Here is a 15,750-nt window from a genome sequence, read left to right as displayed (position 1 = left end):
CCTTCCATGGGTCCAGGTCCCTGCTGTTCCATGGCTGCAACAGGGATCCCCATCCGAATCCAAGGTTTGGGTACCCAAAGGCCATGGTGCTCACTATAGGGCTCCAAGTCCGAACCCCGCTGCCTTTCAGCACCACATCACTCTGGCTCTCTAAACCACTCAGTCGGAGCAATCACATCCTCAGCCCCAGAGCATTGGCTGCATGCTCCCCTGAAGGGGCTCTCCTTCCTGATTGCGTGCCTCCTCTCACTCTCCCTTATTCACACTGGCACTCTCCTGTCTTCCTGCCTGCTTCTCTCTCTCCTCTTTAACTGCAGTTCTTCCAATCGGTCTTCCTTTTTTTCTTCTCTCGACCGGTTTTCCTTTCCTCATGCTGGGTCATCCTTATATTCCACCATGGGCGCAGCATCCCATTCGCACACTACATGAAGCCGATAAAGCAATTGAGACAGATTTCTCCCTCACGTGCAGGTGTGTCTTGCTCCAATTACTCCACCACCCCCTGTAATTGCATGAGCATGCACACCCATAGAGATTGAGCCGGCCAATTAATAATTTTTTAAATATCGGCCACTTTTTTCTAAGCCTGGCCAAGCCCAGAATCAACTGGGAAAAACACAGAGGTTCTGCCTTCACTGTTCACAGCATTCTCAGTACCAGTGTACAGGCCTGCCATTATATCCAGCAACTTCGGGGGGATCCCACAAAGTCTGAGCATGTCCCACATGGCAAAACACTTTAAGAAAATCAACTAAGGTTGCAAAAAAAAAAACTTGCCGATATTCATGCTTGCACTCGATGAGAACCCTCAGAACCAGGATACGATCGATGATAGACTTATTAGGTGTAAAAACCAGACTGCTCCAGTCACTGGTAGGTGAACAAGTAATCACAGATTCAATTGAGGATGACCCCAGCAAGGATCTTACCTGGCACCGAGAGCAGTGTTATCCCATGTAGGTGTTGCAAGACAGGCAATCACCTCTCCCTTTCCAGATAAAGATGACAACTCCCATTTTCCAGTCAGTTGGGATGATGCTCGTCTCCCAAATGGAAGCAAAAATTGCTTGCAATGCCAGGACGACAGCCTTTTCACCAGGCTGGAGAGGTTCACCCCAGATACCACAGATCCCTGCAGACTTCCCTACCCTCAGCTGGTTCACCACCTGTGCAACTTCAGTAAGACTGGGTAGTTCAAAGCGAATTGGAACTTCAGCCTCATAACCGTGGACCAAGAGGTGCCCAATGTCCTAGCAGGAGGATCAGCTTTAAACAGCTGCTCAAAGTAGCCAACCCAGTGGGTTACAACTGCAGTGTCATCTGTAAGGTCCATTCCATCACCTGCCATTACTGTGATTCTCCTAGGAATAGCTTTGGATGTGTGTAATGCTTTGATTCCTCTGTAAGGAGGATGTGGCTCACTAGACCATACATGGTGTGTCACATGCTCACAGATTCCTCTAACAAATGCCTCCTTAATATACCCTCAGAGCCCTGGCAGCTGTTCTTCTCAGTGCATGGTAGAGACCAGAGTTACCATCAAACCATGCACTGCGACTCTTCTTGATGATAATCCAGGGTGCCCTGCCAGATGAAATTCTTCCTTCTGGGAACACTGGCAACACCAGCACAACACTCAGCAACATTCAGGGTCTTGTGACTGAAGGTCTCCCACCTCAGGTTAGGATCAGTAGTCGCACACAAGACTGCAAGATCCTCACAAAAACTTTGTGCAAACTCATTAGAAACAACCTGATCTGGTACCATGATCCAGCGATCTGCAGCACCATCAGAAAGAACTGATCTGACACGACAACAGCTACATCCGGAGTATAAAAGACATCAGAGCAACCACAGCAATAAACTCTGTACCCACCTACAGAGATCTGGCCATTCCCAAGTCTGCACACCTCACAGAGTGCCACCACTGAAATGTGGATTTTATGAAGCTCCTCTGAGTGCGGAGGAAGATTATCATACTAGAGTGAGACAAGATGTTCCTTCTGCCTACCCAGATGGGCCAACTAAAACTGGGACCAGAGTTGATCCTCAACAGGATTGACTCAATTGGCTCTCCTGCAGTTTCAACTCTTCTGGGAACGACGCTCCCAAGGGCTTTTTACCCACCCCCTACATAATGCGAGCAGCCTTCCTGTGGGCGGCTGTGGCAGAGCTACTGCTGCAGAGAGCAGAAAGGGGAATGATTTTGAACATTTTATACATGAACAAATTGTGTAATTTGCTAAATTCTTTTCAATTTTGTAAAATATAGTATGATGGAAAAATTCTATTTATATTTTATTGAATTGAAAATAAATTCAAAATTATAAAAATTAGTTAATTTTACAGACCTCTGATATTTATTAAAGAGGAATTGTTGCATGCCAGAGTGTCTGCTCCACACAATGTCTTCATTATTGGGGTACAACTAAGGCAACAAGCAGCCATACCACCTGCACTTCAAAACACGTAATCAACTTGAAAAAAGCATGCTTGGGCACAGTCAGTACTTGATGGAAGACCATTAACGAAAAGCTTGCATAGTTGCTGGAATAGGGTCTGGTGATGCCATTAGGGGGACTTACCCTATGGTCTGTTTGTGGACCCAAATGCCCCAGTGCAGTGATGGGGACACTGTGCTGAACGAATTGCAGCTGTCCTTCAGATCAGACGTATAACTGAGGTTCTGACTCTCTGTGGTCATTAAAGATTTCTGAGCATCATTCAAATACAAAAAGGATGTGTCCCAATATCCTAGCAGTACTGTCCACCATAGCCTTGTTCATTCTGACCCTTAATCATTCCCTGTCCCTACTTAGAGAACCCTCTCTCTCACTTAACACCTAAGAGCTAATGTGTGGTGAGCATACTGTTGTTGCAAGAATGGCTGCCCTGACATCATTCAAGTCAATGCTACACACTGGTGGTGGATGAAGTCATTCCCCACTATGTAAAGCACTTTACTAAAGCATTATATACATGTAATTAATTCTTATTATTAATTATAGAAAAATGGGAAATTGCTAGGAAAATAACAAAAAACACAGCTTAACTTTTTAAGATGCAGCAAAAATAAGAAATATAATGATTTATTTCATGAGGCAGAAATAAATTTTAAACAAGAGAAGTTGTGTTGGATATCTGAAATACTAAAATGTGTACTTCAATTTAAATATGTAAAGTCCAAATATTGATTGTAATAAAAATGTGTACTTTTTTCCTGCTCTGCCGGAGGTCCATTGTGGGCTAGGACTCAAAAATAATATTTGTAATCAATGGCCTTAAAATAGTCTAAAGGGATACCCCATATGCATATATTTGAAATTTGTCACCTTTAATCCTTCTGGGAGTTACTCTTAGGGGTATATGACCATCTGGTAAGAATCAAACATTAAAAATATTATCTTATTCGTGACCCGCGAACTCGACAAAGCATTGGAGGGACTGACATCCATACTCACTAACAGAGATCCGAGTTTTATGAAACGGGGTAACTTTGACCCGCTAGTATCCCAATTGGGGCTTGGGGCTAAACCCCTGGGTATGGTTGATGTGGCATGCACAACTTCCTATCCTTGTGATCATGTATGCCAAAGACGTCTATTGTTTTACTCTTTATCATAACGGCGTACATTTCTGCACAAAATTAGGTCCAAAAGTAGCCTAACAAAAGAAGATTTTAGCTTAACAAATTTGAGCCAAAAATAGGGGGAGGGTCCCATAAAATCGATGTCTTGCATAACTAGACATAAAGGCGACTTGAACGGTAATGTGTGAGGGTGTTTTCTCGTACCGGTGAGTCAATCGGCGCCCGACAAAAAAAAGTGATTTAAAAGCTCTCAGAAGTAATTCTTTAGAAAACAAAAAACGACTACTTCCTAGAACACCCACAATAACAATTACAAGTGAATATCATATCGTAAAATTATTACCGCAGCATTATTAAATAAGCTTTATCAAAGTACGGGTTGCGAAGGGGTTCGAGCCTCTCTTGGTAGCCCTGGATACGAGACACGAAACAGCCCTGAATTGGAAACCATTCCGTCACAGGCACCACTAATACTCCTAAAGATAAAGTTTTTAACAATAAACATATTATACAAGTGTGTCATATAAAGATTATTGCGTAAGAAAGCATTTAATATACGTAATCAAGATGATCACGATATATTCCTTTCCGTTTCATAGACCGCTTGCAATTAAAAAAGTCCACTTCACGCTCCATAATGTGGTGGTCGTGAGTACAACACGTCTCAATAATATTCACTATTCGCTCACGTATTTAGTATCTCAGTCTTGCCCAAATATACAATGACTGGCAGCCCTATACCTCTTTAATTTCAAAAACTTACTCTTTTAAAGCTAGCGTATTATTTTCAAATACAGATACTCGGTTAAACACCGTAGATGTACTGGTTGACTTCTATAAACTCGTCGACATTATAAAATGTCCATTGTTTCAAAGACATTCTTTGTTCCTTGCGCCATTAGCAGGTCCTTCGCAGTCTACAATCCATGAAAAGCTTTTCTTGCTGTTGTATGTGATTGACCGCCCTGTCCTTTTGTTGTCCGGAAGCATCGACGTTTGGGGCCTCGGACAAGGACACCTGTACGAGGCACTGGGCGGGAGCAGCGTCACGCGCACACACCCCTCATATGTTACCATTTGCGCATGCGTTCAGCTGACTGCACAGTGCAGAGCGCACTTAAAGGGAGACGTGCGAGTAAACGAAGTTTTCTCTTGTTTGTCATTTCTTTTACTTTTTGGACTGTGTTCGACGTGAAAAGTCGAGTATCCCTGTACCCTGCATTTTCGTTATCTCATTCCTTTGCTTCTTATTTGGGATTGGGAACGGCATTCAACAACATTGTTCTTCTTTTTGGGAAACTTCACTATATTGATACGGGGACTTGCTGGAAAAACGTGAGTACACTGTTGTTTATTCGGCAAACAAAGTGCAAATGTTAGAAATACAGATAGTGTAAGCATTCTGTTCAGGGTGGATTCGGTTCAGTGGACAGGAAAGTCTTTATATCGAGAAGTATGAACAATATAACTGACCGGGATCCAAGAACTTATGTAAAATGTGTGCGTTTTGTGTCTGAAGCGGCAGATTGGAAGCGCTGGGCAAGTGCCATCTGATATGGGGATGGGATGTAAGGGGATCTGGGTTATTTTGTGACTGGTATCGTGCTGCCCTCTCCACACCTGTTTGCTCACTTGTACATGAATTAGCGATCATGTGCCCTTTATTCTTATATTTTAAAGGAAAGTTTTGCTTATTAACACTGTAACAGGAGTAACCTCAGTACCCACCAACCAATACCCAAACCCCCCACCGAGGTCTTATTTAGTGTTTTTTTCCCACTGTGAGATCCAGGCGGTTGAAATGGTGAAAAAAGAAGGAGACGAAAGACGGAATGTTGCAGACAGTTGGTGATCTTTAGGCTCTTTGGAGGCAAAGTTTACACTGACTTCGGATGTGTTTGTGGTTTGCACATGTGGCCTTAATCTGTCACCTTACTGCAATTTGGAGACATCAAACAGGAGGTTACGGAAGGCGACTCCCTTTTGAGCAACGGAGCCAATTGATTTTTGCAACTGTGATTTTTTTTAAAATCTACAAGGCCGTTTAAGTTCATTTACACTTGGGCTTATGCACATTATGTCAACTTGACGTTAATTTTCCACGTCAGTTTGGCAACACCTATAGGCGTCTGATTTTAATTATTTTTTCCATAACATCAAAAGGAAAATGAATACAGTCATCTTAGAAACCTGTTATTTGCGTCTTAACTGTAGTCCTTGATGTGCCACATCGGTTCACTTTTAATGATTGGCCTTTAATGAATGTTGCTGGAGGGATGGGTGCTGGCAGACGTTTATACATCGATGATTTGCGAATGCACTATTGCTACTTTTTCCTTGTTTTGCGGTAGCTACTGTTTCCGCTGTGGTTTTGTTGGCTTGATTATCGGCGCCTTTATAAGTCTGAAACGTTTTCTTTTTCCGAAGGACCACGAGAAAGCTGCATAATCACTTTAATCGCTTGTTCCTTCACTGATTGTGCTAATGTGTTTTTATACTTTCACTGCGCCGTTTAAAAATTCTTATGATTACCAAACCAAATGATTATTTTCCCGTTTTCTTACAGTTGAATACAGTTGTAAATGCTTTCTATAAACGTAGCAACACATGAAGCACAGTGTTTTATCTCAAGACGTGTTTGCATAATTTTGCACATTTTTTTTCAGTATTTTATGCATAAAACACAAGATTTTACCCAGAGTACCCAATAATACAATTCAACAAACACATAGTATGATTGGAAAATGCATTTTATACTAGAACAATTCTAAGACTGGGAAACAACACATAAAAAGGCACATTAAGAAAGATTTGGCTCATTTCAAATGGTTGACCACCTATCCAGCGCATTTTAGGATGTAGGAGTCGCCTGTTGTAAATTTTATAGTTTTTGCCATTTTTGGCAAGAATACTAAATTATTATGAAGCATATTCTCTCAATGTACCAATAAATATATAAACTGAAAATAGTTATCACCATATTTACATTGTAACATAGACTGTTGAAAACAATAATCGGCACTTTACAGTAGTGTGAATGCAAACAGTCACATTCATAATGGATAGCATTCATTGTTCAATTATGATAACGTACTGCTCGAGGTAAAAAGTGCTTGTGAGCTTAGTTTATTCTCTGACAATGCAGTACAGTCTGATAGGCTACAGAGGAGAAACAAATATCTATAAAATAGTGTACTGTTATCTTAACAGGAATACATGTGTAATTTAGAAGCTGTCTTTATTGTCAATATTAGAAATGTACTAGCTGCATCATGGAGATTAGTGTAAAGAATGTATTGATATCTGGGATACAGTTTAGCTCAGACTATGAGGAAAAAATCCACGGCCGTAAAACAAATGTTGTACTGTATGTCCCACACTTCTGGTGTGTGTGTGTGTGGCTGGGTTGATGTCTCTATTACTAAGTCCCCCATCTTGTGAAATTTAGGAGTATAGTTTTAATCTGCAATGGTTCAATTTAATTAGTACTATTCATGAAAATTGACATATTTGCAAATGCAGCATTTGAAATAAGTGTTGTCTCCTATCAATTTTGAAGAAAATTTTCTGACCCTGTTTCAATTAGTTTTAATGAATTGTTTTAACGATAAACTTCAGTTTGTTATTTATGATGGATTACTGAAAGTTCAGTGCTAAGGAGTTCATGATTGACAATAGCCAGCTGCAAAAGAAAAGCACAACATGATAAAGTCAAAAGGAAGTTGTTAAGCCACTGATGGTACAGTTACTGGCCCATGTTTAAGTGCAGATCATTTTCTGCGCCTGTATTTTAATCTAACTATTGCTTGAGTTTTTGCTATTATAGTTGGTCATTATTAAGTAATTCTTTTTTTATGTGTATATCCTTAAATATTGTCTTAAGTTATTTGGTAGCATCATTTGAAATCAGTAATACCTAGCACCACTGTGAGACAAATTCAAGTGTTCATGGAGCACTGAAAACTGGTTATACACATCTTGCTTCTGGAAATGAGAATTTGGAAATAAATTGCTTTCTATGGAGAACTAAGCCTTTTATTTGCATGTGAAAGACTTGTTGCCTAAAGCTTGTCAATACTTTTGAACCTAAATGGTACTAGCTGAGAAAACAAATTTTAAAAAGTCATTACTAAAATAAACAGTGTAATAGGCCACACATTTCTTGTTTACCCATTTTAGTATATTCATTATATTTTGTTGCACATTTTCAGATTTTTCACTAAGCCAAAAGCATTCATAAGTTTTCAAGTGCAAAAGTTCTTTGGAAAATCGATCTTGGACATTTTTTTTTCTTTTGGTAAGCAGAGCCATCTATATTTAGAAAAGTTCTTGTTTAACATCCTGAAATGACCCATAATGTAGATGTAACACAATTGTTACTTGGCAACTTAAACAGAATAATATTATTTTATATTTTATATAATTCCACTGAATAATTCTAAAATCTTTTAATACATAACACTTTGGCATCTTTAGTTATATATAAAAAAAAGAATTGACTGACAAATGTTATGTTATTGATTCTGTGTTCTGAAATAGTTGAAAGCCTTTTTTTTTTTGTACATTTGTTTTGCTTTGCCCTTAATATGGTGTTAGTTACCTAGAAATGTTGTTGCATTCGTTGTTGTTTTTGTAACTTTTTAATTGTGCTTTAGTTTAATTGCAATTTAAAAATTACTGTTAAATACTGTCAAATATTTATTTGCCCCAAGTCTTTAAATTTGTACCATTAATTTGACACTTGTCATTGCTCTGTTTTTTGCAGCATTTTTTTTTTTTTTTTATTAAGTTGGATGTGGTTTCTGAATTCAAGGTTTACTGTATATTGAAATATTTTTTCAATTTTTTAAATATTCGGTTTAAGGCTAGTAGCTATTTTTCACAAAGTAACTTTTTTTTTTTTTTTTAATTGTTTGTAGTTATTTACAAGCCACTCTGGAAGTCTTTATGTAAACCAGTCACTCATGTTAAATAAAATCTTCTCATTAGTTGAAGCACATTTTAAAATTTTTATTTAAAAATCTCCATGCTGGTATAAATACTGTGTGTCACAGCAGTTTAAAAAGTGTACTTTAGTTTCATTTAACCTTGCTTGTACCATGTGGCAACAAGATAGCTTGTCTTTAAAGGTCATCAAGATTGCCATTTTGAGTTAAGGGCAGGTGCTGTTTATTGTTTGACCTTAAAGCACAAAATGAAAGTACCTTTACTAAAGGTGTTTTGGATTCTTTCTTGTAGACTTGATTGATTCTACTTGAAGGATGGTTTAGTGCAGGGGTCCTCAATCACGGTCCTGGAGAGCCGCAGTGGCTGCAGGTTTTTGCTCCAACCCAGTTGCTTAATAAAAAGCACTTATTGCTAAAGTAACACTTCTGCTTCACTTTAGTGATTTTGAGCCCTTATTGCTTAATTTTGTCTTAAACAGCTATTTTAATTGCTCCTTATTATCAATAACACGCAAATGACAAGAGAGAGCAGCATTTCTCCATTTAGCTTTTTTACATTTACACCTGTGTGTATTTATCTGTACTATTGGGTTTAATTAAATACTTGGAAGAAAAATGAAGAGAAAAAAGTGAAGGACTGAGAATTACTCCTCCATTTTAGCCTTCAAATCATTTGCATGATAGAAAGGGAAAGAAAATCTAGGATATGAGAATGACCTGACATAGTAGAGTTAATTTAATTTCATAGCTTGTTAGTGCTTTATTGGCAAGAATTGCTTTCTAATTAAGCAACCATGTCAGAACAAAAACCTGCAGCCACTGCGGCTCTCCAGGACTGGGATTGAGGACCCCTGGTTTAGTGGGATGGATCTTAAATTAGTTTTATTTTCCATTTGTGGTTAACATGATAAAGGAAAGAGGCTCAAAAATGTTATTTGATAATATAAAAAAGTTCTCAAGTTAAAGACTTTTAAAAGGTATGTGTGAGTGGTAGTTTTATATTTTCACTTTCTCAGATTGTAGGTGACCCTGGGCAGTATAAGCAGAATCTCCCACAAAAATGGAAGAAAGTAAATACCTCTTAGGTATGAGCATACTTTAGTTCTTATTTTCTTTTCTAGGAATTTCTCAAGATCATATACAGACTGTTCAGACACTGTATATTTAAGTGTTGTGAAAGCATGTTTAACAATGGCAAATTTTAACATTGTGCATTAACATGACAAGCAATTAGAATGTGAGAAATCCTTATGGTTCAGTAATAATGTAAACCAAAAATTGTCTGGACTGTGGACAATCACGTATTGTCTTGAATCATGTATCTTATCACCTTATCCAATTTGCATAATTCAGGTTCAGGATTGTGCAGTGGCAACACGGCATAAGACTGGTCTGGTGTAAGGTGCCAATATGGGATTGTACTCCTATTAAAATCTTTTAGCAAAAAATGCTGATATCAATAAATAACGCAATATTCAGGCTATAAAGATTCACTAGCTATGGAAGCATTATGGAATCATATCTCCAAAAGTGACTTTTTCCCTTTAATCTAATATTTGCACTTCTATTCATGTTCTGCTGACTTGTAGGTGCATGTTTAATTAGAGAGAAAATGAAAGGGGCTTGAGGCAAGCTATATAGATAGGTAGGATGTTTCTAGGTCATTATTGATTAATTATGTGGTAGTGCAAAACTTGAATAATAGTTACCCTTTATGGATAGATAGTGAAATTCTCCTGTCCATAATTTTGCTTTTCACATGTTGCAAAACTGCAATTGGCCTACTTTTATTCACTATTTTAAGGCAGAACTATGTTAGTGTTCTAAATGGTGTTTCTTACCCTCGAAGAGAATAATTTATTTCAGGACCCCAAATCTAGGAAATGGCACTGTCCTTAAAACTCACTCTAGTAAAAAGGAACTCCATCCCCACCCCCTAAGGTACCCCCAGGGTCAAAATTTTGGAATCCATAGTAGTCTGTTGTTTGTTCTTGACAAAGTTGGATATGTGTTCAAAATGTACTCTGCATATAAAGCAAATTTACACTATATTAAACATAGATACATTTTCAGAAGTTTTTTAAAACCTGCATAATTTTTTAAAATTGAACTTGATAAAGCTACACAGATTAAGCTCTTAAAACTCTTTTTATACTGGCATTCATTGTGGTAGTGGGGATTGTTTAGCTTGGGCTATTTTTCAAATGTATAGGCCAAGGTTTGTGCTGTGCCGTAGTTAGAAGTGGGGTTGTGGCATATTCAAATGTTATATGATGATTAGTATGTTAATATTCATGCCAAATACTTACATTATTGTCTATAATTAATGTGTGATTATAGTTTAGCTTTAAAGAATTCGGTGTGAATGTCTTAGTTCTATAAACACTCTTTAACTGCATGATTTGGGAGCTTGTCATGTAAAATCAGTCATTATCCTACATAAAATAAAGGCCTTGAATCCATCCATCTTCTTACTTGCTTAGCCATTTGAGGGCCACTCATGGGTAGACAGTGCCTATAATATTACAGATTATAAAAAAACAAAAACACTATTTTATACTTTGTGTACTTGAAGAAAATATTTTAAATTACTGAATTTTGAATTCTGCATGTAAATTTCCAAGCATTTGCTTCATTAATGTTTCATAGCAGAAAATACTGCACATTTCAACATAAACTAGACAAGTCTGAACTCCTCCAGTATCAATTGTTTAGAAAAACAGTAAAAAAAATATTTATTTTTAAGCAAAAAATGAGGTATCAGGTGTACATTGAAAATTAGAAAATTACTCATGAAGGTAAATACTATTATTCAAAGTTCAAAATGCTACAGTTTGATAGTTTGGAGTTAAATGTTTGCTGGAATTGGCTCCAGCAGTCTCCCGTGACCCTGTAGTTGGGATATAGTGGGTTGGATAATGTATGGATGTATAACTATCCTTTAAGAACTGCCGAATGTCAAGTAAAGTTCTAACCCTGGAGGAATGTGCAATTGGAGTAGGCTAAGTTATGCAAACACTGGAAACAGTAGGCTTTGAAAAAATATTGTATGGTCTGTGCCAATTCCTTGTGCTGCATGCTGATGGAGACACCTTGATATGGAGAAAATGCAATGAGACCTTAGATCCATACTGTTGGGTGTCAACAGTGTAAGGGGGTAGTGGGTGAAAATCCATCCATCCATTATTCAACCCGCTATATCCCAACTACAGGGTCACGGGGGGCCTGCTGGAGCCAATCCCAGCCAACACAGGGTGTTAGGCAGGAAACAAACCCCGGCAGGGCACACACACACACACACACAAGGGACAATTTAGAATGGCCAATGCACCTAACCTGCATGTCTTTGGACTGTGGGAGGAAACCAGAGTACCCGGAGGAAACCCACGCAGACATGAGGAGAACATGCAAACTCCACGTAGGGCGGACCCGGGAAGCGAACCTGGGTCTCCTAACAGCAAGGCAGCAGCACTACCCACTGCGCCACCATGCTGCCCAGTGGCTGAAAATGATTTGACTTTTCATTGTTGTGCACATTAATAGACCAGAAGGTCTGAATACCAAGGGATATTGGAGCATTTTTATCTGATTTTTCAGCAGGATAGTGATTCAGGGTTGTTTCAAGTAACACGCCATGAAGTTTATTTTATAATTAGTGGAAATGTTGACTTTAATCTCGACGTATAGTTTGTTTTTTTCTTCCCTGTGTGTGTGTGTGTGTATATATATATATATATATATATATATACATATATACATATATATATATATATATATACACATATATATATATATATATATATATATTTTTTTTTTCCTTCACCGTGGCCCTAATACGATTCCATGGGGCTATACCACAAATAGCATTATAAATGCAAGTCACAGTTTTATTATTTATGGATATAGCTTAACTTGAAGCAAGGTCGATATTAATGCAATTTTCCTAAATGATGGTTCAGTTGGTAAAGATGTCATCAGCAAGTTGCACTTGTTTTATTTTATTTTTATTTGGTAAATACCATGTATTGCACCTGGGCTTGAAGTAATAGTGCAACTTCCAGTAATAATACTATTATTTATTTTATTGTTATTATTTATTAGTTTAGATATTATGCAGTTTCATGATGGCAAAGTTGTTTTAAAAAGTCACTTTAACGTGTCAGTGGACAGAGATTAATATTAACAGAAAGTGTAGTTGGTTTACAAAAAATATTTACTATTCCTTTTCTAAGACATGTTCAGTGCAATATAACTTTTGACAAGCACCCCTGGATATTTGACTAAGTCTAAATGCCTCTTTGGATGGTTTAAAATATGTTGTCAAAATTATAGTTTAAGTTGTTTGCAAAATTTGTTCAATAAAAAGGTTCTATATTTTGACTGCATCTGTCATGCAATGATGATTCCTTCATTAGTGCCACCCCCTTGAAAACTGTCACTTTATGGGGCCATGAAAACCTGTATTAATACTTGTATGCACATTTAAATTTTTTTTTTTTTTTTGTACAATGCTCATGACAGTGGAATAGGTTATTAGCTAGTCTACTCCAGTAATTGGCAGTGGAGAATTTGGTTAACATCCACTCATGCATGGGGAAAAAAAATACAGTTGAATACCGTTAAACCGGGATAATTTAGAAAAATACTGTGATATAAAATTTTGGTCATACCACCCAGCTCTATTGTATAGTGTGAGTATTTATTTTATTGTATGTAAACATACAGTTAGGTCCATAAATATTTGGACAGAGACAACTTTTTTTTTTTTTATTTTGGTTCTGTACATTACCACAATGAATTTTAAATGAAACAACTAAGATGCAGTTGAAGTGCAGACTTTCAGCTTTAATTCAGTGGGTTGAACAAAAAGATTGTATAAAAATGTAAGGCAACTAAAGCATTTTTTAACACAATCCCTTTATTTCAGGGGCTCAAAAGTAATTGGACAAATTAAATAACTGGAAATAAAATAGTAATTTCTAATACTTGGTTGCTGGCAGTGACAGCTTGAAGTCTTGAACTCATGGACATCACCAGATGCTGGGTTTCCTCCTTTTTAATGCTCTTCCAGGGCTTTACTGCAGCGGCTTTCAGTTGCTGTTTGTTTGTGGGCGTTTCTGTCCAAAGTTTTGTCTTCAACAAGTGAAATGCATGCTCAATTGGGTTAAGATCAGGTGACTGACTTGGCCATTCAAGAATTTTCCTCTTCTTTGCTTTAATAAACTCCTGGGTTGCCTTGGCTGTATGTTTTGGGTCATTGTCCATCTGTATCATGAAGTGCCGCCCAATCAATTTGACTGCATTTAACTGGATTTGAGCAGACAGTGTGTCTCTGAACACTTCAGAATTCATTCGGCTGCTTCTGTCCTGTGTCACATCATCAATAAACACTAGTGTCCCAGTGCCACTGGCAGCCATGCACCCCCAAGCCATCACACTGCCTCCACAGTGTTTTACAGATGATGTGGTATTCTTTGGATAATGAGCTGATCCACACCTTCTCCATACTTTTTTCTTGCCAACATTCTGGTAGAGGTTGATCTTGGTTTCATCTGTCCAAAGAATGTTTTTCCAGAACTGTGCTGGCATTTTTAGATGTTCTTTGGCAAAGTCCAATCTAGCCTTTCTATTCTTGAGGCTTATGAGTGGCTTGCACCTTGCAGTGCACCCTCTGTATTTACTTTCATGCAGTCTTCTCTTTATGGTAGACTTGGATATCGATACGCCTACCCCCTGGAGAGTGTTGTTCACTTGGTTGGCTGTTGAGAAGGGGTTACTCTTCACCACGGAAATGATTCTGCGATCATCCACCACTATTGTCTTCTGTGGACATCCAGGTCTTTTTGCGTTGCTGAGTTCACCAGTGCTTGCTTTCTTTCTCAGTATGTACCAAACTGTAGATTTTGCCACTCATAATATTGTAGCAATTTCTTGGATGTGTTTTTTCTGTTTTTGCAGCTTAAGGATGGCTTCTTTCACCTGCATGGAGAGCTCCTTTGACCGCATGTTGTCTGTTCACAGCAAAATCTTCCACATGCAAACACCACACCTCAAATCAACTCCAGGCCTTTTATCTGCTTAATTGATAATGACATAACGATGGACTTGCCAACACCTGCCCATGAAATAGCCTTTGAGTCAATTGTCCAGTTCCTTTTGAGCCCCTGAAACGAAGGGATTGTGTTAAATGCTTTAGTTGCCTCACATTTTTATGCAATCTTTTTGTTCAACCCACTGAATTAAAGCTGAAAGTCTGCACTTCAACTGCATCTGAGTTGTTTCATTTAAAATTCATTGTGGTAATGTACAGAACCAAAATTAGAAAATAGTTGTCTCTGTCCAAATATTTATTGACCTAACTGTAATTAAATTAATACTGATTGCAGACAGCACTTCTCTGTGGATGCAATTAATTTATCAGAGAAACAATCAGATATCTAATAATGACCCTAATTTAATTGGTAAATTTAATTTACTTGAATGAATACTGCAAAAGGGAGAGTGAATAGTAATGTTTATTGAAATTTAATGTTGAAATTTCTGAAATTCATAAAATAATTGAGGTTGAATTTACCATAGAAATAAAATGCATCCTAATTTTTTAAACTTACTAGACATTAAGCCCGTTACAATAACGGGCGCTAGAACAGTAGTGTATAAACATTAGTAGGAACAGTCTATATTAAATGGCAAGGGACCTTGTATGTGGCTGTAATATGCATCACTGTATTGTATGCCTTTAATTTTATGTCTCAGTAATACTGGTTTGTATTTCCGTAAAAAATGAACATTTGAAAAATCCATAACTTAATAAACAACCAAGAAAAGTAACATTGCAACAATGCACGCCTGTGTGTGTATGTGTGTGTCTGTCTCGTGCGCGCCTGTGTGTGTATGTGTGTGTCTGTCTCGCGCACGCCTGTGTGTGTGTCTGTCTGTCTGTCTTGCTTGCACGCGCCTGTGTGTGTGTTTGTGTCTCTCTCTCTCTCTCTCTCTCTCTCTCTCTCTCTCTCTCTCTCTCTCTCTCTCTCTCTCTCTCTCTCTCTCTGCGCAGGGAATGCACAGGAAGAGACTGAACACGTGCCGTGTGACCCTGCGCATGCGCACTTCACCAGAAGACACACACACGGACACCTGGATGCACACAGGGGTTTTATTAAAGAGGATGTGCAGATGAGTAAGTTTTCAGACAGTGACTTTAAATCACTTTATTAT

The 15,750-nt window shown here is 38.0% G+C and overlaps 1 protein-coding gene across 4 annotated transcripts in view; it reads left to right on the top strand.

Annotated features, from left to right (window-relative positions):
* The first annotated feature begins 4,694 nt into the window (after positions 1 to 4,694).
* kank1a (KN motif and ankyrin repeat domains 1a) overlaps positions 4,695 to 15,750 on the top strand; it is a 202,941-nt gene continuing 191,885 nt past the window's right edge. For all 4 annotated transcript variants that reach the window (XM_039758591.1, XM_039758590.1, XM_039758588.1 and 1 more), the window contains exon 1: positions 4,695 to 4,924. The gene's annotated coding sequence lies outside the window, so the exon portion shown is untranslated. The remainder of the gene's footprint in view (positions 4,925 to 15,750) is intronic.

Source organism: Polypterus senegalus, chromosome 7, assembly GCF_016835505.1.
Source record: "Polypterus senegalus isolate Bchr_013 chromosome 7, ASM1683550v1, whole genome shotgun sequence".
In the NCBI taxonomy this organism is placed as follows: domain Eukaryota; kingdom Metazoa; phylum Chordata; class Cladistia; order Polypteriformes; family Polypteridae; genus Polypterus; species Polypterus senegalus.
The sequence above is the reverse complement of the archived record's forward strand: the minus strand, read 5'-3'. Positions and strand labels throughout refer to the sequence as shown.